The 25,213-nt window shown below is 47.1% G+C and overlaps 1 protein-coding gene across 4 annotated transcripts in view; it reads left to right on the forward strand.

Moving 5' to 3' along the window:
* The window catches only part of LOC115112162 (ankyrin repeat domain-containing protein 11-like), a 173,923-nt gene that overhangs the window by 83,896 nt on the left and 64,814 nt on the right, over positions 1–25,213 (forward strand). The gene's annotated exons all lie outside the window — the stretch shown is intronic.

Here is a 25,213-nt window from a genome sequence, read left to right on the forward strand (position 1 = left end):
GAGTCAGGTCTCATCGTTGTGATAGGAGAGTCAGGTCTCATCGTTGTGATAGGAGAGTCAGGTCTCATCGTTGTGATAGGAGAGTCAGGTCTCATCGTTGTGATAGGAGAGTCAGGTCTCATCGTTGTGATAGGAGAGTCAGGTCTCATCGTTGTGATAGGAGAGTCAGGTCTCATCGTTGTGATAGGAGAGTCAGGTCTCATCGTTGTGATAGGAGAGTCAGGTCTCATCGTTGTGATAGGAGAGTCAGGTCTCATCGTTGTGATAGGAGAGTCAGGTCTCATCGTTGTGATAGGAGAGTCAGGTCTCATCGTTGTGATAGGGAGAGGAGGAGAGGCACGTCTCAGTGTTGTTATAGGGAGAGGAGGAGAGGCACGTCTCAGTGTTGTTATAGGGAGAGGAGGAGAGGCACGTCTCAGTGTTGTTATAGGGAGAGGCAGGTTTCAGTGTTGAAAGGGAGAGGAGAAGAGGCAGGTCTCAGTGTTGTGATAGGGAGAGGAGAAGAGGCAGGTCTCAGTGTTGTGATAGGGAGAGGAGGAGAGGCAGGTCTCAGTGTTGTTATAGGGAGAGGAGGAGAGGCACGTCTCAGTGTTGTTATAGGGAGAGGAGGAGAGGCACGTCTCAGTGTTGTGATAGGGAGAGGAGGAGAGGCACGTCTCAGTGTTGTGATTGTGATAGGAGAGGCTGGTCTCAGTGTTGTGATAGGGAAAGGAGGAGAGGCACGTCTCAGTGTTGTTATAGGGAGAGGAGGAGAGGCACGTCTCAGTGTTGTGATAGGAGGAGAGACAGGTCTCAGTGTTGTGAAAGGGAGAGGAGGAGAGGCACGTCTCAGTGTTGTGATTGTGATAGGAGAGGCTGGTCTCAGTGTTGTGATAGGGAAAGGAGGAGAGGCACGTCTCAGTGTTGTGATAGGAGGAGATGAAGGTCTCAGTGTTGTGATAGGAGGAGAGGCTGGTCTCAGTGTTGTGATATGGAGAGGAGGAGAGGCAGGCCTCAGTGTTGTGGTAGGAGGAGAGGCAGGCCTCAGTGTTGTGGTAGGAGGAGAGGCAGGTCTCATCGTTGTGATAGGAGAGGCAGGTCTCATCGTGATAGGAGGAGGCAGGTCTCAGTGTTGTGATAGGAGGAGGCAGGTCTCAGTGTTGTGATAGGAGGAGGCAGGTCTCAGTGTTGTGATAGGAGGAGGCAGGTCTCAGTGTTGTGATAGGAGGAGGCAGGTCTCAGTGTTGTGATAGGAGGAGAGGCTGGTCTCAGTGTTGTGATAGGAGGAGAGGCTGGTCTCAGTGTTGTGATAGGAGGAGAGGCTGGTCTCAGTGTTGTGATAGGAGGAGAGGCTGGTCTCAGTGTTGTGATAGGAGGAGAGGCTGGTCTCAGTGTTGTGATAGGGAGAGGAGGAGAGGCAGGCCTCAATGTTGTGATAGGAGGAGATGAAGGTCTCAGTGTTGTGATAGGAGGAGAGGCTGGTCTCAGTGTTGTGATAGGGAGAGGAGGAGAGGCAGGCTTCAGTGTTGTGACGGGGAGGAGGAGATAGGAGGAGATGCAGGTCTCAGTGTTGTGATAGGGGAGGTGGAGAGACAGGTCTCAGTGTTGTGATAGGGGAGGTGGAGAGGCAGGTTTCAGTGTTGTGATAGGAAGAGGAGGAGAGGCAGGTTTCAGTGTTGTGATAGGAAGAGGAGGAGAGGCAGGTTTCAGTGTTGTGATAGGAAGAGGAGGAGAGGCAGGTCTCATCGTTGTGATAGGAGAGTCAGGTCTCATCGTTGTGATAGGAGAGTCAGGTCTCATCGTTGTGATAGGGAGAGGAGGAGAGGCACGTCTCAGTGTTGTGATAGGGAGAGGAGGAGAGGCACGTCTCAGTGTTGTTATAGGGAGAGGAGGAGAGGCACGTCTCAGTGTTATAGGGAGAGGAGGAGAGGCAGGTCTCAGTGTTGTGATTGTGATAGGAGAGGCTGGTCTCAGTGTTGTGATAGGGAAAGGAGGAGAGGCAGGTTTCAGTGTTGAAAGGGAGAGGAGAAGAGGCAGGTCTCAGTGTTGTGATAGGGAGAGGAGAGGCAGGTCTCAGTGTTGTGATAGGAGGAGAGACAGGTCTCAGTGTTGTGATAGGAGGAGAGACAGGTCTCAGTGTTGTGATAGGGGAGGTGGAGAGGCAGGTTTCAGTGTTGTGATAGGAAGAGGAGGAGAGGCAGCTTTCAGTGTTGTGATAGGAGGAGAGGCAGGTCTCAGTGTTGTGAAAGGGAGAGGAGGAGAGGCTGGTCTCAGTGTTGTGATAGGGAGAGGAGGAGAGTTAGGTCTCAGTGTTGTGACAAGGGGAGGAGGAGAGGCAGGTTTCTGTGTTGTGATAGGAGGAGAGGCAGGGCTCAGTGTTGTGATAGGGAGAGGAGGAGAGGCATGTCTCAGTGTTGTGATAGGGAGAGGAGGGGAGGCAAGTCTCAGTGTTGTGATAGGAGGAGAGGCAGCTTTCAGTGTTGTGATAGGAGGAGAGGCAGGTCTCTGTGTTGTGATAGGAGTAGAGGCAGGTCTCTGTGTTGTGATAGGAGTAGAGGCAGGTTTCAGTGTTGTGATAGGAGGAGAGGCAGGTTTCAGTGCTGTGATAGGAGGAGAGGCAGGTTTCAGTGTTGTGATAGGAGGAGAGGCAGGTTTCAGTGTTGTGATAGGAGGAGAGGCAGGTTTCAGTGTTGTGATAGGAGGAGAGGCAGGTTTCAGTGTTGTGATAGGAGGAGAGGCAGGTTTCAGTGTTGTGACAGGGAGAGGCAGGTTTCAGTGTTGTGACAGGGAGAGGCAGGTTTCAGTGTTGTGACAGGGAGAGGCAGGTTTCAGTGTTGTGACAGGGAGAGGCAGGTTTCAGTGTTGTGACAGGGAGAGGCAGGTTTCAGTGTTGTGACAGGGAGAGGCAGGTTTCAGTGTTGTGACAGGGAGAGGCAGGTTTCAGTGTTGTGACAGGGAGAGGCAGGTTTCAGTGTTGTGACTGGGAGAGGGGGAGAGTCAGGTTTGTGTTTTGATAGGAAGAGTATGAGAGGCAGGTCTCAGTGAGGCAGGTCTCAGTGAGGCAGGTCTCAGTGAGGCAGGTCTCAGTGTTGAGGCAGGTCTCAGTGTTGAGGCAGGTCTCAGTGTTGTGATAGGGAGATGATGAGAGACAGGTCTGTGTTGTGATAGGGGGAGGAGGAGAGACAGGTCTGTGTTGTGATAGGGGGAGGAGGAGAGACCGGTTTCAGTGTTGTGAGGAGGAGAGGCAGGTTTCAGTGTTGTGGGGAGGAGAGGCAGGTTTCAGTGTTGAGGCAGGTTTCAGTGTTGAGGCAGGTTTCAGGTTTCAGTGTTGAGGCAGGTTTCAGTGTTGAGGCAGGTCTGTGTTGAGGCTGGTCTCAGTGTTGTGATAGGGAGATGATGAGAGACAGGTCTGTGTTGTGATAGGGGGAGGAGGAGAGGCAGGTTTCAGTGTTGTGGGGAGGAGAAGCAGGTCTCAGTGTTGTGATTGTGATAGGAGAGGCTGTGCTCAGTATTGTGAAAGGGAGAGGCTGGTCTCAGTGTTGTGATAGGGAAAGGACGAGAGGCAGGTTTCAGTGTTTATAGGGAGAGGAGGAGAGGCAGGTCTCAATGTTGAGGCAGGTAGGTCTCAATGTTGAGGCAGGTCTCAATGTTGAGGCAGGTCTCAATGTTGAGGCAGGTCTCAATGTTGAGGCAGGTCTCAGTTTTGTGATAGGAGGAGAGACAGGTCTCAGTGTTGTGATAGGAGGAGAGACAGGTCTCAGTGTTGTGAAAGGGAGAGGAGGAGAGACAGGTCTCAGTGTTGTGATTGGGAGAGGAGGAGAGGCTGGTCTGTGTTGTGATGGGGGGAGAGGAGAGTCAGGCCTCAGTGTTGTGAGGAGGAGAGGCATGTCTCAGTGTTGTGATAGGTATAGGAGGAGAGGCAGGTCTCAGTGTTTTGATAGGAAGAGAGGCATGTCTCAGTGTTGTGATAGGGGTTGGAGGAGAGGCAGGTCTCAGTGTTGTGACAGGGTGAGGAGGAGAGGCAGGTGTGAGTGTTGATAGGGGGTGGAGGAGAGGCAGGTCTCAGTGTTGTGATAGGGAGAGGAGGAGAGCCATGTCTCAGTGTTGTGATAGGAGGAGAGGCAGCTTTCAGTGTTGTGATAGGAGGAGAGGCAGCTTTCAGTGTTGTGATAGGAGGAGAGGCAGGTCTCTGTGTTGTGATAGGAGGAGAGGCAGGTCTCTGTGTTGTGATAGGAGGAGAGGCAGGTCTCTGTGTTGTGATAGGAGGAGAGGCAGGTCTCTGTGTTGTGATAGGAGGAGAGGCAGGTCTCTGTGTTGTGATAGGAGGAGAGGCAGGTCTCTGTGTTGTGATAGGAGGAGAGGCAGGTCTCTGTGTTGTGATAGGAGGAGAGGCAGGTCTCAGTGTTATTGGGAGAGGAGGAGAGGCAGGTTTCAGTGTTTTGAGGAGGAGAGGCAGCTTTCAGTGTTGATAGGGAGAGGATGAGAGGCAGGTCTCAATGTTGAGGCAGGTCTCAGTTTTGTGATGAGGAGAGACAGGTCTCAGTGTTGTGATAGGAGGGGAGACCGGTCTCTGTGTTGTGATAGGAGGAGAGACAGGTCTCTGTGTTGTGATAGGAGGAGAGACAGGTCTCTGTGTTGTGATAGGAGGAGAGACAGGTCTCAGTGTTGTGATAGGAGGAGAGACAGGTCTCAGTGTTGTGATAGGAGGAGAGACAGGTCTCAGTGTTGTGATAGGAGGAGAGACAGGTTTCAGTGTTGTGATAGGAAGAGGAGGAGAGGCAGCTTTCAGTGTTGTGATAGGAAGAGGAGGAGAGGCAGCTTTCAGTGTTGTGATAGGAGGAGAGGCAGGGCTCAGTGTTGTGAAAGGGAGAGGAGGAGAGTTAGGTCTCAGTGTTGTGACAAGGGGAGGAGGAGAGGCAGGTTTCTGTGTTGTGATAGGAGGAGAGGCAGGGCTCAGTGTTGTGATAGGGAGAGGAGGGGAGGCATGTCTCAGTGTTGTGATAGGGAGAGGGGAGGCAAGTCTCAGTGTTGTGATAGGAGGAGAGGCAGCTTTCAGTGTTGTGATAGGAGGAGAGGCAGCTTTCAGTGTTGTGATAGGAGGAGAGGCAGCTTTCAGTGTTGTGATAGGAGGAGAGGCAGGTTTCAGTGTTGTGACGGAGAGAGGCAGGTTTCAGTGTTGTGACGGAGAGGCAGGTTTCAGTGTTGTGACAGGGAGAGGCAGGTTTCAGTGTTGTGACAGGGAGAGGCAGGTTTCAGTGTTGTGACAGGGAGAGGCAGGTTTCAGTGTTGTGACAGGGAGAGGCAGGTTTCAGTGTTGTGACAGGGAGAGGCAGGTTTCAGTGTTGTGACAGGGAGAGGCAGGTTTCAGTGTTGTGACAGGGAGAGGCAGGTTTCAGTGTTGTGACAGGGAGAGGCAGGTTTCAGTGTTGTGACAGGGAGAGACAGGTCTCGGTGTTGTTGTTGGGAGAGGTGGAGAGGCAGGTCTCGGTGTTGTGATAGGAGGAGAGACAGGTCTCGGTGTTGTTGTTGGGAGAGGTGGAGAGGCAGGTGTCAGTGTTGTGACAGGGAGTGGAGGAGAGGCAGGTTTCATTTGCGACAGGGAGTGGAGGAGAGGCAGGTCTGAGTGTTGTGACAGGGAGAGGAGGAGTGGCAGGTCTGTCTTTTGACAGGGAGAGGAGGAGAGGCAGTTCTCAGTGTTGTGACAGGGAGAGGAGTATAGGCAGGTTTCTGTTGTTCGTGCTGTAGGCAGGGAAATTTTGAGGCGAGGTGGATCTCTCTGATCAGACACGTCTGGGGAGAGCCATGGGGGGAGAGCCATGGGGGGAGAGCCATGGGGGGAGAGCCATGGAGGGAGAGCCATGGAGGGAGAGCCATGGAGGGAGAGCCATGGAGGGAGAGCCATGGAGGGAGAGCCATGGAGGGAGAGGCATGGAGGGAGAGGCATGGAGGGAGAGGCATGGAGGGAGAGGCATGGAGGGAGAGGCATGGAGGGAGAGGCATGGAGGGAGAGGCATGGAGGGAGAGGCATGGAGGGAGAGGCATGGAGGGAGAGGCATGGAGGGAGAGGCATGGAGGGAGAGGCATGGAGGGAGAGGCTGGCCGAGCTGGCTTCATCAACACAGACCGGGAGAACCAAATACAGAGGGGCAGCGATGACAGTATTCAGGACTTAAAGCCTTTGTGTGCTTAATAACAGTCCTGTCACTCTGCCAAGGACTCTGGGAGTGTGGGATTAGCCTGAACAATCAGGACTGCAGGATCAAAATAAGGAGGCAGGAATGGCGAGGTCACACAGCTACCATCTGCGCTGCCGCAGTGAAGGGGAGGGGGAGGGGAAGGCCAGGGCTGGTGGCTCAGGCTCCACATGCAACAATGAATATCTGGAGGCAGTGGCAGCATCTCAGGCTCATCGTGCTCTGCTGTGTGCAGGCTGTTAGCTGGCTAACTGCTGCAGCAGAAACACACACACACACTCCTCTAACCAAAACAGACTTATGCTGGTCTACTGCAAAGTCAACACACTCGCTCACACACATGCACACACATGTATATCCATGTTGAAAAGCTCATAGAATGTGTGGCCTTGAGGATTGAAACAGACTGAATAGACATCTCACTCTGCCTCCGTGTTAGAGGTAATGTTATCTTTATTCATTTCTGTGCACGGCCTACACTCCCTCTCGCTCTCCCTTCTTTTCTTTCCTGGTCTGAGGCTTTAGGCTGCACCCCCACTCCTCTCCTCTGCACTTCCTGTTGTCTCCCGCACTCCTTTCGCTAACATGATCCCGTGCACTTTTCACTGTGGGAGAGGCACAGAGCGGGGGCCAATGGGTTTTGCAATCTATGTTTGATGGCGCCAAGCAAGCGCTCTACATGTTTGTAGTTTGTGTGCATAAGGAGGATGGGAGGTCTGCTTGGTAAATATTACTGAAACAACTTCCAGGCTTCAGCTGTGATTTGGTTCGATACTGGTTGGGAATAAGATGTGTCCACAAGCCTCGTACTGCTTTCTGTAGCGGTAGTTTTGTGTGCTTTGATTTACACCGTCTTTCCAGTGGTGTCGCCTAGGTTACACTTTGGCAATTGACTCACGAGGAAGTTGTTGTAGTTGTTGTGCGATATTTAGCCAACTACTTGTGTGATCGCCTCACCAAAAACAGAGAAAAGTATGCAGGTGATGCCTTCTTACTCATACTCTTACACGGTAATACCACAGTAGTACAGCGGTTTTCGTGATACACACTCATCATAAATATCCTTTGAGTCCCCCATCCGTTGTCCAACAGTGGTAAACACTGCGGTGTAAACAGGCCCTAGGTCCATCCGACTCCTTTATCTCACCCGCTCTCCCTGTTTCCCTCTTGTCCCTTTGTTCCCCCAGTTAATTTCTCCTCCAGGCCTCCTCTCTTTCCTTCCTCTGTCTCATTCCCACCGTTTCCTGCAGGTCACACGGTGCTGGCTAGAGGCAAACACACAGTGCTCACATGAGCTCTGTGCAGAGCGGGGGGGGGGTCAGTACTCCTACCTAAGCATAGTGTGGAATGGGTCATGTCCAGCTGTCTGTTGCCGTTGCGCTGCACAGGCACTTCTCTGTGAAGTTGTTTGGGAACTAGGCTACCAAGAGTGGCGTTAACGCTGAGTCATGCTGCGTTTTGTATGCTCAGATCTAAAACGCTTATTGTAATTTCTACTCGGCTTCAGTCACAGTTCGATCCAAATCATGAATGTAAAAGGACTGATTTTGTGCTTCAGTTGCACTTCTCCACTCGGATGAGAAATCTTTGCTGTCTGTTGATAAATCAGTTTCCCGCGTTCACGAACGGGCATTCGACCAGCGGACTGCGCTCTGACTGATGTACTTTTGTCTGGTGTAGTTTTTCTCCTGTAGCAAGATATCAACTTGGAGGAAAACATAAAAAAATGTAGCTGGCTACATTCTATAATTAACATAAGCATTTGGGTGGCCATGCATCGTTTTTGCAATAACAAATACCTTGCTTTTTCATTAAGCTAATTGACCTATGTGTGGCCGTTAGACAAATAGTGTTGCATTTCTGTTGTCATCTGATGAAAACAAAGGTATTTTCTGCCGAATGTGTTGCATTCGTTTTTTTGTGTGAATGAAAACTACAGTTGCACGTCCCTGATCACTCTAAGGGAAAGGGGGTACCGAGTCAGTTGCACCCCTGAATGCATTCCACCAAAATGTTTTCTGTATTTAACCCAACCCCTCGATCTGCTTTAATCGACTTACACGCCATCGGAGCTTGGGGAGAAGTTGTTGTTGGGGATTAACTGCCTTGCTTCAGGGCAGAACCGTAGAGTTTTCCACCTTGCCGGCCCAGGGATTCGAACCAGGAACCTTTTGGTTACTAGCCTAATGCTCTTAACCGCTAGGCTACCTGCGCAAACACTTGACTTTCAATGTAAAACGCAGGTGAAATGGTTTAAAATGTAAAAAAAAAAAATTATGCTCTACGTTTTGAAAATGCTGATTTCTAAAAGCTAAAATGACATAGCATTTTCATTCTTTATTCTCAATACTTATATCACATCTTCCTCTTCCATAATTCCTGACTTGTGAAGCACTTGTTTGATCTATCTATATGTGTGTGTTTGAGAGGGAGAGAAAACGAGAGGGAAGAGAGAAATGTAGTGCATCTGGATTCAGCAGGCCGGTGCAATCCCCGGGCCTGATTTAATAATGCATCCCAAAGAGTGTGTGCTGCGGATGGGGGAGCAGAGTCTAGGGGCAGGCTGGGGGAAGGGAAGGGAAGGGATGGTAGGGGAGGGATGATGTAATGTGTAATCGTATCCAGGCTGCTTTATGAAGAAGCCCTCTGCATTAGCACTGTGGCCTGGACTGCTGGCTCAATCATCAATAATTCACATGCTCCTTTTAGTGCGTCTCACCTTCCCTCTCCCCTCCCAACGCTCTCCCCTCCACTGGTCACACCTCAGTGCTGCCTCCTGCCACTGCCCAGGCAACATGCTCCTCCAAGCATGCAGTCCAATCAACTCCTTATTAAGAGCTTACCTTACACTAGGGCATATTTTATTTTAGTTTTATTTAACCTTTATTTAACTAGGCAAGTCAGTTAAGACTTGTTCTGTGGAGTGATGAATCGCACTTCACCATCTGGCAGGCCGACTGATGAATCTGGGTTTGGCAGATGCCAGGAAAATGCTACCTGTCCTAATGCATAGTGTCCTGTAAAGTTTGGTGGAAGAGGAATAATGGTCTGGGGCTGTTTATCAGGGTTCGTGCCCCTGTGAATGAAGATTCGTAACGCTGCAGCATACAATGACATTCTAGACTATTCTGTGCTTCCAACTTTGTGGCATCAGTTTGGGGAAGGCCCTTTCCTGTTTCAGCATGACAATGCCCCCGTTTGCAAAGCGAGGTCCATACATTAATGGTTTGTCGATCGGTGTGGAGGAACTTGACTGGCCTTCAGAGCACTGACCTCAAACCCATCAAACACCTTTGGGATTAATTGGAACGCTGACTGCGAGCCAGGTCTAATGGCCCAACATCAGTGCCCGACCAAACTAATGCTCTTGTTGCTGAATGGAAGCAAGTTTCCGCAGCAATGTTCCAACATCTACTTGGAAGCCTTCCCAGAAGAGTGGAGGCTGTTATAGCAGCAAAGGGGGGACCAACTCCATATTAATGCCCATGATTTTGGAGTGCGATGTTCGACGATAAGGTGTCCACATACTTTTGGTCATTAAGTGTAGCTAGCTAGCAAACTTAGCTACCCACAGTAATACCAAAGTTAATGTCAGCATGTGAAGTAAGTAGCTAGTTGGCTGTAAAATCTCCCAAACAAACTGCACTATCAATTTAGGAGTCTGCAATCTCACTATGTTCAACCTGCAGATCGATGTTCCACGCAGAGTGGAGTCTGACATTCACAACGGCCATGCGATGGCACCATGCAATACATTCTGGACTGTAGAGGCAGACAAATCGGAGAAATGTGGTGGACTCGTTATTAGGTTACAAATTTTGCGCTGGAGGAATAATCACAAAAAATATGATCAATGGCTCATTCAAGAGAAGACAACCTCCTGCGTTGAAATCTGACACGATCGACGTTTTCGCGATCCTAAAGTCCTATTCCTATAACTTCCAGTGTAACGAGCGGCTTTATTGCAATGCTACATCATACTGGTCAATTTCCTGCCTTCTTGAATGGCAACAGCTCAGACACACAGGAAATGACCCCGGGAATCAATAAAACATAGCTCAGAGATGCACAAAACAATATAGCATTCAAAATGGGTGAATGTTTCTTTTTTTTAAGTAGCTCTCTGTAGGTCCATCCATCTGTAGTTTGCTCAAACACGGGTGCAATGCCCAATTCATTGACAACTGGGGCTTTAACTTGCTCATATAGAGCAGGTACTACCTTTTTGCTGAAATAGGTGGGAGAGGAAGTTAGTAATGTGGATCGAGTACTTTCACGAGGTGCTGATTGAATCCCCTTATTCTCAACCACTGACAATGTGCTCATGTTTACGGCTATAAACCCCTATCGCTCTGGTAATTTCTTTGGCCCGGTCAGAATCAGCTGCAAAGGTCTGCTTGAATCCAGAGTGGAGAGACAATTGTGTCTTTGTTTCCGTCTCACTCCGCCGGTAGGAATATGGGGGGGATGGTGGTAGGAATATGGGGATGGGGGTGGTGGTATGAGTATGGGGGGTGGTGGTAGGAATATGGGGGGGTGGTGGTAGGAATATGGGGATGGGGGGTGGTGGTAGGAATATGGGGGGGATGGTGGTAGGAATATGGGGGGATGGTGGTAGGAATATGGGGGGGTAGGAATATGGGGGGTAGGAATATGGGGGGGGTGGTGGTAGGAATATGGGGGGTGGTAGGAATATGGGGATGGGGGGTGGTGGTATGAGTATGGGGGGGTGGTGGTAGGAATATGGGGATGGGGGTGGTGGTAGGAATATGGGGATGGGGGGTGGTGGTAGGAATATGGGGATGGGGGTGGTGGTAGGAATATGGGGATGGGGGTGGTGGTAGGAATATGGGGGGGGGATGGTGGTAGGAATATGGGGGATGGTGGTAGGAATATGGGGGGTAGGAATATGGGGGGGTGGTAGGAATATGGGGGGGTAGGAATATGGGGGGTGGTAGGAATATGGGGGGGTGGTAGGAATATGGGGGGGGGGTGGTAGGAATATGGGGATGGGGGGGTGGTAGGAATATGGGGATGGGGGGGGGTAGGAATATGGGGGGGGTAGGAATATGGGAGGGGGTGGTAGGAATATGGGAGGGGGTGGTAGGAATATGGGGGTGGTAGGAATATGGGGGGGGGGTAGGAATATGGGGATGGGGGATGGTAGGAATATGGGGATGGGGGATGGTGGTAGGAATATGGGGATGGGGGTGGTGGTAGGAATATGGGGGTGGTGGTAGGAATACGGGGGATGGGGGGGGTGGTGGTAGGAATACGGGGGGATGGGGGGTGGTGGTAGGAATACAGGTGGACACATTTATACCGAAATAACATGTTTGAGGTGTTGACAGCTACATAGGCTATCCTCGTTGAGCGGTGCCGATATTATATTAATGTTTTATCCACAACTCTGTCCATCGCCCTTGTCTGAGGAGACAAACTGTTCCCAAACTGGAGATTTGAAATGATGGAGAATCCTCCTGTCTTATCGACCTCCACTACTCGCCATCGTACAGAAGTAGTTCCTGGCTGCGCCTGACCAAAAGACTGTTTTGAAATGTGGCGATTTAAATTTTGATTACAAAGTGCGGCTAGGCTCTGGTTTGTTTTTAACGGAATAGCCTGAAATGTTAAATCCCCTAATAGGGCTAGGCACTACACTACCACCGTCATTTAATAAAGTCCTGGTTCCACCGCTGCCTGTTGCAACAGGGGTTATCTAGGAGAATGGGGGCAGAGGAGAGGGTTTCAGAGGAGACCGTGTCAGAGGTTGTTTGTTTAAAAGAGGGCTGTGATTGAAAGCAGACATCCTGGGTCTCAGGCCTGGGCCTCCATGTGCTTGTCCTCAATTCTCACCATTCTGACTGGGATGTGAGGGGATGAGGAGACAAGCTGTCTGGTCTCCAATTTACCACCCAAAGAAGATGAAGAAGATGATTGTGGTGTTGGTGGGTTGGAACCAGCAGGTACACGTTTGAAGCTGTCAGTGACAGAGACTTAGCATTTGACTGGGTCTGATCCAGACACTCCTACCTTGATGTTGCATTGAAATACAGGAGCGTTCATGTTGCTCCTCTGTTTCTTGGGTGGTCAAAGCCAGTTGTCTTTGGTTTCACAGGGATTAAGGTAGGCTCCGTCCTACTTGTGCACTGTTGTGTTAGTTTTACAGCTGTGAGTAAGTGTGTGCGTTCATGTGTGCGTGCATCTACGAAGTGAGTTGGTTTTGGTGCTGGCCGTGCTCTCTGGCTGAGGCTGTGTGATCAGACCCACCAGCTTTAGTGGTGAGTGGTGACACAGCAGAAACCAGACACACAGAGGAGAGGAGAGCTGAATCTCCTCAGAACAGTCTACTCTCCTCCCCTCCCCTCTTAATGCAGTAAGACGAGCTGGAGAATCTTGACCCAGAACAACACTGTTAACTGGCCGGGCTTCACTCCGCACAATGCTTGGCCAGTGCCCCCAACTGACATTGGGGGCACTGTATTGAAGCCACAGCCATCTTGGTACTCCTCCACCATTGTAAAAAAAATAATAATAATTTGCAAGCTGCATAAATGCATTAATGTCTACATTTGTTTTTGATACATTTATTCTATTAGACACCTGTATGCATACTTTTAAATTATATTTTTGGGGAGTACTGATGTTAGTCCCCACTACTACTACTACAAAAAAAAAAACTTAAATGCATGTCATTTTGTCTTTGAAACATTGAATGTAAATACTGTAGAAATACATAGATTCTTATGGAGGACTGCTCCTACTGGGGAGTGCCAATATGGCCGACTGGTGGCGTCAAAGCATCTCCAATCAGCAATCCAGGGTTTATACACGTCATTCAGAACAACCCATGTGTTTGATTTGTGTCTGTTAAATGCTCTGTTTGTAGGCCCATCAGTATTGGAGTGTGTATCACTGCAGCTCCTGCTGGGTTTGTTAGGCCTCCCCTCCTGGCTGATCAATGCCTGTTGCTTCCTCCTCCACCTCTTCTCTTTTTTTCTTAAAAAAAAAAGAGCTCTGTCGGGAAATGCTGAACAATTAGGAAATGCTGAACAATCTGCTTGGGCAGTACGGGGATGAGCACACGAACTAGCCTGTTTGTCTTAGGGTGTTTTCTCTGAGCTAACCCGCTACCACTCTTAAAGGGATACTTTGGGATTTTGGCCATGAGGCCCTTTATCTACTTCCCAAGAGTCAGATAAACTTGTGGATACCTTTTTTTATGTCTCTGCGAGCACTTTGAAGGAAGTTGCCAGCTAGCGCATTTTGCTGATTTGCGTGAGCGCAACGACTGGAAGTCTATGGGCATCTTTTAGCATGCCAGTAGATGGTAATGACTGGACGTCTGTTTCTGCTAGCATGCTAGTCGATACATTTACATTTTACATTTAAGTCATCCTGTCATTGCGCTAATGCTAGTTAGTGTTGGTACACAAAGTTTGGTCTAATTTCCTTCATACTGGACACAGACATAAAAAGTGGTATCCATGACGTAATCTGACTCTGGGGAAGTGGATGCAGTGCCTTATTGCCAAAACCCCAAAGTATCTTTTTAAGACCCTTGGGTTTAGTTTTGTTTTCAGCATAACACAAACCCACACTTTGTTCTTGTGGTTTTGTTTCTTTGTATAAAGATATTTTCCTACATGACAATTTAGAACAGCTATTCATTCTCAACACATTGCTGCGTAGAATGTTGATGGCTTTTCAAATATCAGGCAGAAACCTCTCCTGCTGTTGTGATTGGATGAGAGCTGTGTAATTGATTTCCGTAAAGCACCATTGGAGGAAGATAATTCCACCATTAGCTAGCTGTGTGCAGGACGCTAGTTGCGTTGAATGCTGACCCTAGTCTGGGTTTTTGTCCAACCTTGTCAATTTGAGTTTGAGCCAGGGACAGGTCTCCCCCCCCCCCCCCTCTCCCTAAACAGGCTGACCTAGCTCGGCCTCGTGCAGTGTGTGTGAAAACAGCGACATTGTATTGGAAAGGCTGGGGGGATGGGGAGGTGATTAGGAAACCAGATCCAGGGCTGGGCTTCAAAGGGAGCTGAATACTTCTGCAGAGCCTATTGATTAAAAATGGAATGCTTGTTGCCCTCATGTGCTCCAGAGGCAGTTCAATAGGCTTATACTAGGAAAGCTCCTATATATCTATGCCTATAGATCCAAGGCATTGAGCAGATTAATCTACTTTTCTTTCAATTTATGGTGCTATACTCTCCTGAAAAGTATGAGTGGATTATTGTGAATGCAGCTGGGGAAGCCTTTTGGGAATATGTGTTGTCTCTAAGAGGAGAGAGTGCTTTTGTGTGTCTGTGCGTGTTTACGTGACTCTGTGATGCATTGTGGGGAATGTGTTTGGCTCCTGTGTCTGTCCATCTTTTGAATCGATCAAGTGCTGTGTCTGCGAGTGGGGAAAGTACTAGTGATTTGGGCAGGGGTGCAGTCAGGAAGGTCCAGTAATAATGGCTGAATCAAAGATGACTTCCGCCCCCTCGTTGTTCCCTCTCCAACTAACTTCCCTGTCCTCTCCTCCTCAAGCTCTCTGGCCTCTTCTGTTGGAGGAAGAGAATCACTCCATTCTCTCTCCCTAATGTCATCTCAATACTCTACCTTGCAATGTTATTGAAGTTCTGTTGCTCTCTCCCTCTGTTCCCTCTGTCCTCTTTGTTCATAGCCCCTTCTCCCCTCTCTCTCCTCTGTTTTTCCTCCCCTCCCCTATGAAGGTGCATGCAGAATGGAGCCAAGTAAATACTTCTCTATGCGGAAGCACAACTCTCTCTTCCACACACTGCCTATGTAGGTCACTGTGAATCTTTCTACGTTTCACATGCCCACGGATTTTTGCACTCTACAGATTCTCACATTCAGAAGGCAAGAAAGAAAATGAATGTGGTTTGGATTGGGTTAGAGCACCATTGTTTAATTGGAATAAATTTTTCTCTGCCTTTATTTTTGACCAAGTAAACTTGGCAAAAATAAAACGTCCTCTCGCTGTCAACTGCGTTTATTTTCAGCAAACTTAACATGTGGAAATATTTGTATGAACATAAGATTCAACAACTGAGACACAAACTGAACAAGTTCCACAGACGTGACTAACATAAATGGAATAATGTGCCCCTGAACAAAGGGGGGGGGGGGGGGGGAATCAAAAGTAACAGTCAGTATCTGGTGTGGCCACCAACTGCATTAAGTACTGCAGTGCATCTCCTCCTCATGGACTGCACCAGATTTGCCAGTTCTTGCTGTGAGATGATACCCCACTCTTCCACCAAGGCACCTATAACTTCCCGGACATTTCTGGGGGGAATGGCCCTAGCCCTCACCCTCCGATCCAACAGGTCCCAGGCGTGCTCAATGGGATTGAGATCGAGGCTGTTCGCTGGCCATGGCATAACACTGACATTCCTGTCTTGCAGGAAATCACACACAGAACGAGCAATATGGCTGGTGGCATTGTCATGCTGGAGAGTCATGTCAGGATGAGCCTGCAGGAAGGGTACCACATGAGGGAGGAGGATGTCTTCTCTGCAACGCACAGCATTGAGATTGCCTGCAATGACAACAAGCTCATTTTGATGCTGCTGTGACACACTGCCCCAGACCATGATGGACCCTCCACCTCGATCCCTCTCCAGAGTACAGGCCTCGGTGTAACGCTCTTTCCTTCGACGATAAACGTGAATCCGACCATCACCCCTGGTGAGACAAAACCTTGACCCGTCAATGAAGAGCACTTTTTGCCAGTCCTGTCTGGTCCAGCGACGGGGGGGTTTGTGCCCATAGGCAATGTTATTGCCGGTGATGTCGGTGAGGACCTGCCTTACAACAGGCCTACAATCCCTCAGTCCAACCTCTCTCAGCCTATTGTGGACAGTCTGAGCACTGATGGAGGGATTGTGCGTTCCTGGTGTAACTCGGGCAGTTGTCGTTGCCTTCCTGTACCTGCCCCGCATGTGTGATATTCGGATGTACTGATCCTGTGCAGGTGTTACACGTGGTCTGCCACTGCGTGGACGATCAGCTGTCCGTCCTGTCTCCCTGTAGCGCTGTCTTAGGCGTCTCACAGTACGGACATTGTAATTTATTGCCCTGGCCACATCTGCAGTCCTCATGCCTCCTTGTAGCATGCCTAACACTGAACCCAAACCGGCTGCGCGTGTGCGCCATCGTGCATACATTTATTTTGTCCCCTCACACCAATCGCTATCAAGACACGCAGGTTAAAATATCAAAACAAACTCTGAACCAATTACATTAATTTTGGGACAGGTCGAAAAGCATTAAACCTTTATGGCAATTTAGCTAGCTAGCTTACACTTGTTTGCCAATTTGTCCTATTTAGTTAGCTTGCTGTTGCTAGCTAATTTGTCCTGGGATATAAAGATTGTTGTTATTTTACCTGAAATGCACAAGGTCCTCTTCTCCGACAATTAACCCATAAAACGGTCAACTGAATCGTTTCTATTCATCTCTCCTTCTGCGAGAGCAGTGTGGGTGCAATAATTGAATAATATAGATTTCTAAATTTATTTTGCAATGCGAGCAGTGTAGTCAGCCTGTAAGGCGCGTTCACACAGATGAGCAGGGACCTTTGGCATCTTTCTTTTGGTGTTTTTCAGAGTCAGTAGAAAGGCCTCTTTAGTGTCCTAAGTTCATAACTGTGACCTTAATTGCCTACTGTTTGTAAGCTGTTAGTGTCTTAACGACCGTTCCATAGGTGCATGTTCATTAATTGTTTATGGTTCATTGAACAAACATGGGAAACTGTTTAAACCCTTTACAATGAAGATCTGTGAAGTTATTAGAATTTTTATGAATTATCTTAAAAAATATATTTTTTGGCTGAGTTTATCCTCTGATTTGTGAGCTATTTGCCATGCTTGATTTGTGTTCTCATTTTGGAAGCATTATGTTGTCATGCAGTGTTTTGTGTGAAATTTGCCAGGCCAGTTCCCATGGGAAGTTCTGTGGTGATGTTGTCCCGGAGTTTCATGTTCACCTGGCCTTTCAATGTACTAGAACTAAAATCAAGGAATGCAAAGCAGAGGGAACATGTCATGTTTAAACACAACCCTTCTCCTCTACACAGCCCTCAGACTTCGCTCTGACCTAATTGCTGAAATTCACTAGCAACCAACCAGAAAGCATAGGCTACTTTTCCTGGTTCAGAAATGTCAGAATCTTCTCCGCTGAGTGTTGTATTGTTGATGACTTAAAATCACATGGGAGCAGAATAGCTTGTTACTTAGTTTGTGCTGGTCTGATGTACTGTAACTTACTGCCAATTTTGTCAGCTAGATCGCCAAGACTCAGAGTGTGAAACAATGGTCATTAGCTGTGTGTTTACTTATGCACTCTGGTAAAGTGAGTGACTGGCTGGCCTATTATAGGACAGTGTTTCTGTGTTTGTCTCCCCGCTCTCCTGATGGGATTTGGGCTGTGTAGGGCAGGGGCTGTACGGCACGGTACAGTGAGTTGGGGTTTGCGCTGATCTAAGCTGACTTTGAGCTGAGACGCTGGCCTACCCGAGAGAGCTCTGGCCCACTCTCTGCCTCTGCTCTCACCTTATCTGGTCGACACTAACAGACTTATTTGCTTTTAAATTCATTACATTCTGCCCTAATTCGTTTAGCAGGCTGGAGTGCAGAGTTTAGGCCTGTGTGAAGTGGAAAAAGTGTGCAGACATATCTTGCACTTTCCTTGATTGTCTCATACATTAGAAACACTAAGAATTGGTCCTATTATACCTTTTGGCGGAGGAGAGGCAGAGGTTTGTTATTGAAGGGAGCACAAGGCAGCGGTTTCATTCAGGAGGGAGAACCATGCCTACTGTAGGTAGTAGCCCTTACAATGCCTCCAGCTAACACACATGTAACTCCCGGGGTTCGCGTTAACTTAGAATTCTGCATTTTTCACTCAGAAAAAATTAAAACACTTAACTATTTTGCTGCGTTTTATAAACGCAGATCTGAAATGCTTATTGTAATTTCTTCTCGGCTTCAGTCACATTTAGCTCTAAATCATGATGTAAATGGACTAATTTAGTGTGCTTCAGTTGCACTTCTTCACGCTGATAAATATTTACTCTTGTCTTGATAAATCTTATTCCGGCATTCACGAACGGGCATTCCGTAAACACTCTTGACTGAGGGACTTTTCTCTGGTGTAGTTTTTCTCCTGTAGCAAATGAAAATGCACAATTAACATAAGGAAATATAGGTGGTAACATTCTTTCTATGATGAGAAGGAGAAATCTGATGGCCATGCATCATTTTAGCAAAAAAAATCTCTTGCTTTTTTCTATGCTAATTTCTTTTTGTGGCTGCTAGCCAAAAAGTGTTGCAGTTCTGTTGTCATCTGATTTCTGCTGATTGTGTTGCATGAATTTATTTTTAAAAAACCATCGTTTCATGTCCTTGATCAATCTATTGAAGCAAATGAACACGGTTGACTTTCAATATAAAATGCAAGTGAAATGGTTTCAAATGCAGATTTTGATGGTCTGCATTTTGCTAGCGCATATTTCTAAAAGCTAATGCAAACCCTGACTCCAGGAAACCACCCATCGTGTGTTCTTGTCTAATGGGAAACGACTTTCTTCTAATGGGAATCACATCCTTCTCTGATACATTTAGTTTCTTACTGCCTATATGGAACAGTTAACACCTAAACCCAACGGTTTGTTGTCAACAAATGCAAATCATTGGGTAGGAGGCCGTCCACAGGTATGTTCTTGTTTGTAGCCAGGCCAAAAGGCTACGACAAGCTTCACTCCGTTGATCTAGGCGTCTGTTCGTGGGCGGAATGGGATATTTGGAGTAGCGGATACCTTTTTAGGTAATGTGATATCCTCGCCACTCACAAGGGGGGCAATAGCAATGTTTGTTTATTTTTTTGTCTTTTCATTTTGTGAAACCAATGAAGAGTCTCCTTCCCTTGTATGTAGTATTAGCAAGTTGGCAGCCTAGCTAATCAAATCAAATACACGTTTAGCAGATGTTATTGCGGGTGTAGCGAAGTTCTTGTGTTTCTAGCTCCAACAGTGCAGTAATATCTAACAATACACACATCTAAAAGTAAAAGAATAGGATTAAGAAATATATAAATATTAGGACGAGCAATGTCGGAGTGGCATAGACTGAAATACATTAGAGATGAGTAAAGCAAAATATGTAAACATTATTAAAGTGACTAGTATTCCATTATTAAAGTGGCCAGTGATTTCAAGTCTATGTCTATAGGGCAGCAGCCTCGAAGGTGCAGGATTACGTAACCGGGTGGAAACTGGCTAGTGATGGCTATTTAACAGTCTGGTGGCCTTGAGAGAGCTGTTTTTCAGTCTCTCTGTCCCAGCTTTGATGCACCTGTACTGACCTCGCCTTCTGGATAATAGCGGGGTGAACAGGCAGTGGCTTGGGTGCTTGTTGTCCTTGATGAACTTTCTGGCCTTCCTGTGACATCAGGAGCTGTATATATCCTGGAGGGCAGGTAGGTTGCCCCTGGTGATGCGTTGGGCAGACTGCACCACCCTCTGGAAAGCCCTGCGGTTGCGGGCAGTGCAGTTGCCGGACCAGACGGTGATACAGCCCGACAGGAGGCTCTCAATTGTGCATATGTTTAAGCCTCCTGAGGTTGAAGAGGTGCTTTTGCACCTGCTTCACCACACTATCTCTGTGGGTGGACCATTTCAGATCGTCAGTGATGTGTACGCCGAGGAATTCGAAGCTTTCCACCTTCTCCACTGTGGTCCCGTCTTTGTGGATATGGGGGTGCTCCCTCTGCTGTTTCCTGAAGTCCACGATCAGCTTCTTTGTTTTGTTGATGTTGAGTGAGAGGTCATTTTCCTGGCACCACGCTTCCGGGCACCATGCTGTCTCGTCATTGTTGGTAATCAGGCCTACTACCCTTGTGTCTGCAAACTTAATGATTGAGTTGGAGGTGTGTGTGGCTATGCAGTCATGGGTGAACACCAAGTACAGGAAGGGGCTGAGTACACACCCTTGTGGGTCCCCTGTGTTGAGATTCAACGAAGTGGAGGTGTCGTTTCCTACCTTCACCATCTGTGGGCGGCCCGACAGGAAGTCCAGGACCCAATTACACAGGGTGAGGTTCAGACCCAGGGGACAGATTAATGATGAGCTTGGAGGGTAATATGGTGTTGAATGCTGCGCTATAGTCAAAGAACAGCATTCTTTTGTAGGTCTACCTCTTGTCCAGATGGGATAGGGCGGTGTGCAGTGTGTTGGTGATTGCATTGTCTGTGAATCTATTGGGGCGGTAAGCAAATGTAAGAGGGTGTCAGGTAAGGTAGAGGTGATATGATCCTTAACCTAACCTCCTCAAAGAACTTCATGATGACTTAAGTGAGTGCTACGGGGCAATAGTCATTTAGTTCAGTTATCTTTGCTTTCTTGGGTACAGGGACAATGGGGGACAGCTTGAAGCAAGTGGGGACAGCAGACTGGAATAGGGAGGAATATGTCTGTAAAACACTCCAGCCAGCTGGTCTCCGCATGCTCTGAGGACGCAGCTATGGATGCCGTCTGGACCGGCAGCCTTGCGAGGGTTAAAATGTTTAAATGTCTTACTCATGTTGGCCACAGAGGAGAGCCACAGTCCTTGGTAGCGGGCACTGTATTATCCTCAAAGTGTGCAAAGGTGTTTAGTTTGTCTGGAAGCAAGACGTCGGTGTCAATGAACGTGACTGATTTTTCCTTTTGTAGTCCGTGATTGTCTGTAGTCCTTGCCACATATCTGAGCTGTTGAATTGGGACTCCACTTTGTGTGTCAACTGATGTTTTGCCTGTTTTGTTTGCCTTGGGGATGGAATAACTACACTGTTTTTATTCTTCCAAATTCTCAGTCACCTTGCCATTGTTAAATGCGTAATTTCGCTCTTTCAGATTTGCACAAATGCTATCTATCTACGGTTTCTGGTTTACGTAGGTTTTAATAGTGGGTACAACATCTCTGATTAACTTCCTGATAAACTCTTAAGTATATTCCTTAATTCTCAGAGGCTACCCGGAACATATCCCAGTCCGCGTGATCAAAACAATCTTGAAGCATGGATTCCGATTGGTCAGACCAGCATTGAATAGTCCTTAGCATGGGTAGTTCCTATTTGAGTTTCTGCCTATATGAAGGGAGAAGCAAAATGGAGCTGTGATCAGATTTGCCAAAAGGAGGGTCTTTTAGGCATTTCGAAAATCTTGGTATTCGTGGTTTGTTTTCTCAGGGCGGGTGCTACAGTCAATGTGTTGGTAGCACTTCGATAGTGTTTTCCGCACATTTTTTAAAATCCCCTGCTACAATAAATGTAGCCTCAGGACATGTGGTTTCCAGTTTGTATAAAGTCCAGTGTAGTTTTTTGAGGGCCGTCGTGGGATCTGCTTGATGGGGAGTATACATGGCTGTGACTATAACCGAAGAGAATTCTCTTGGGAAGGTAATACGGTCGGCATTTGATTGAGGTATTCTAGGTTGGGTGAACAAAAGGACTTGAGTTTCTGTACATTATCACAATCACACCAGTAGTTAATCATGAAACATACACCCCGAATACCTCTTCTCCGCCAGCGATATTTTGGATCAGCATCTGGAATCAGTTCAATTGCCCTGGGGGGTACGAATAAAGGATCCAATTCGGGAAAGTCGTATTCCTGGTCGTAATGCTGGTGATTTACCTCCACTCTGATATCCAAACGTTCGTTCCGTCTGTATGCAATAACACAAAATATTCCTGGGCTAATAATGTAAGAAATAACTTGCTTAGGGCAGCTCTGCTTCTAGCTCCTATCTGTCAGCACCCACATCTCCATGTGAAATAATCACATTTCTAATTGAAAAATATGCCCAAGCAAATATTCTTACACTTGCCGATGTGACCTTAACCTCGGGACGGTTGAGCTAACATGCATTAATGTGACTAGCATGATGTTTTAAGTAACAAGAACATTTCTCAGGGCATAGACATATCTGATATGGGCAGAAAGCTTAAATTTGTGTTAATCTAACTGCACTGTCCAATTTACCATAGCTTTTACAGTGAAATAATAACATGCTATTGTTTGAGGAGAGTGCAAGTCAAATCAAAGTTTATTTGTCACGTGCTCCGAATACAAGTTATGCACAGTTATGAACTTGAAAATGTATTAATAAACCAATTAGGCACATTTGGGCAGTCTTGATACATGTTCAGCAGAAATACAATGGTTTATTGGATCGGTCTAAAACTTTGCACACTGCTGTCATCTAGTGTCTGCCATCAAATTGCGCCTCAGCTGATATAATAGTGTGGCCTTACTCTTGCATTTCAATGATGATGGGGAAAAAAGAAAAAAAAATCTTCATCTTTTACCTGATCTAATGTGTTGTGTTCTCCTACATTAATTTCATATTTCCACAAAATTTGAGGTGTTTCCTTTCAAATGGTATCAAGAATATGGATGTCTTTGGATGTCTTTGCTTCAGGTCCTGAGCTACAGGCATACCCAGATTTGGGTATGACATTTTTGGCGAAAATGGGAGAGGAAAAAAGTGTCCGATCCTTAAGAGTGTTAACCTGCCTAGGACTGGGGTTCTGCTAGCCGCAACAGCCAGTGAAAGTGCAGGGCGCCAAATTCAAAACAACAAAAATCTCATAATTAAAATTCCTCAAATTCCTCAAGCATACAAATATTTTACACAATTTTTAAGATAAAATTCTTGTTAATCTAGCCACAGTGTCTGATTTCAAAAGGGATGTACAGCAAAAGCACCACAAACAATTGTTAGGTCACCACCAAGCCACAGGAAAAACACAGCCATTTTTTCCAGCCAAAGAGAGGAGTCACAAAAAGCAGAAAATGAAAATGAATCACTAGCCTTTGATCTTCATCAGATGACACTCATAGGACTTCATGTTACTCAACACATGTATGTTTTGTTTGATAAAGTTGTCAAAAATCCGCGGTGTCAGATTTTTAAAAAACTTTATGGAGAAAGCAAACCATGCAATAATCTGAGTACAGCCTTTAGACAACAAAGCAGCCAAAAAGATACCCGCCATATTGGGTAGTCAACATTACTCAGAAATAGCATTTTAAATATTCACTTACCTTTGATCTTCATCAGATTGCACTCCCAAGAATCCCAGTTCCACCATAAATGTTTGATTTGTTTGATAATGTCCATCCGTTATGTCCAAATATCTTCTTTTGTTAGGGCGTTAGGTAAACCAATCCAAAAGCGCGTTCAGATTGTGCTGAATGTTGGACGAAAAGTTCAAAAAGTTCCGCTATAGCCCGTAGAAACATGCCAACCTAAGTATGGAATCAATCTTTAGGATGTTTTTAACATAAAACTAAAAAAAAAAAAATGTTCCAACCGGACAATTCCTTTGCCTGTACAAATGAAGTGGAACGGAGCTACCTTTCACGTGAGCGCGCCAGACCGAGGCTGTGGCACTCTGCCAGACCACTCACTCAAAGAGCTCTTATGAGCCCCTCCTTTAGAGTAGAATCCTCAAAACAGGTTATAAATACTGTTGACATCTAGTGGAAGCCTTGGGAAGTGAAACAGAACTAATTCCCAACTGTTGGCTGAGTTGAAACACTACAAACCTCAGATTTCCCACTTCCTGGTTGGATTTTTTTCTCAGGTGTTTGCCTGCCATATGAGTTATGTTATACTCAGACATCATTCAAACAGTTTTAGAAACTTCAGTGGTTTCTATCCAAATGTACTACTTATATGCATTTTCTAGCTTTTACGGCTGAGTAGCAGGCAGCTTAACTTGGGCACGGTTTTCATCCAAGCTACCCAATACTGCCCCCTACCCCAAAGAAGTTAAACACTGCCCCTGTTTGATATGCTGCTTGTGTATTCATTCCCATATCAGCTAAAAAAAACAATGTCATGTTTTCTCACAGAGCAATAAACCACATGGCTAGCTAGTTGGCTCCAGCAGGTTCTACCATTTCACAATACATTGTAATCAGTTATTACAGGCTAAGTTATTACTGCTAAGCAGAATATGTTTTTGGGTGTATTCTTGTTATTTGGTTTATTGGTTGAACAGTTGCTGATGTAACCGATGTGAAATGGCTAGCTAATTAGCGGGGTGCGCGCTAATAGCGTTTCAATCGGTGACGTCACTCGCTCCGAGACCTTGAAGTAGTTGTTCCCCTTGTTCCCACAGCTTTTGTGGTGCGATGGGTAACGATGCGTTGAGGGTGGCTGTTGTCGATGTGTGCAGAGGGTTCCTGGTTTGAGCCCAGGTAGGGGCGAGCAACACTCAATCTTGCATCTGCGTAGAGCTTGTAGTAATCTTAAGTGTTTTGGCTGTAAACTTTAGCTCATAGCCATAGTGGATGTGTTCTGCTCTTAAAGTTGGCATCATCGTGACCAAATTACATTTTTAAAATGGGGCCATTATGCCAAGTAGAGATTGAGCCTCCATGCAACTTTCCCCAAACTTTTTTTAACCTGTTGGCTGCTGCGGCCCGGCAGATGAAATTTAAATCTGCTTTAAGCCCCTCTTCATATTTGTCTGGGACTGTTTATAAAGGCAGCCCTATTTAAGTTACACAAAGGGTGGAAAGAAGGTGTGTAATTGCTTTGTTTTTATTTGTTTCCATTTCTGTTTTCCTGGAAGTCTTCACTGTGAACAAGTGATTGGTTCCAGTGTGGGAAGGCAATTCTTCTCCTGTTCGCCACATATGGCCCCCAGTATCTGCATATGAATATGGCCTTCTGCTCAGACTGAGTGGAGCCCCAGCCCTCTCCCAATGCCCCCCCCACTCACGGCACAGGGGCCCCTGCTCCCCACATGCTGTTATGCAATCGTGTGTGTGATGACACTGAAGAGGGAAGACCTGGAAAGATGTGTGTCAGGGGAACACTAAACAGGAGTCTTGTGGTGGGGGATGGAAGGCTGGCTGGATGCAGACGCCTGTCACAGGCGTTTAGAAATGAAGCCGAGGCCTTGAAGAACAGCTCGATTCCCTGGCCTACTTTTCGGAGCCGTTAGCGTGCGCACATGTGTCCTTTTG

This window comes from Oncorhynchus nerka, linkage group LG27 (genome assembly GCF_034236695.1).
Source record: "Oncorhynchus nerka isolate Pitt River linkage group LG27, Oner_Uvic_2.0, whole genome shotgun sequence".
In the NCBI taxonomy this organism is placed as follows: Eukaryota; Metazoa; Chordata; class Actinopteri; order Salmoniformes; family Salmonidae; genus Oncorhynchus; species Oncorhynchus nerka.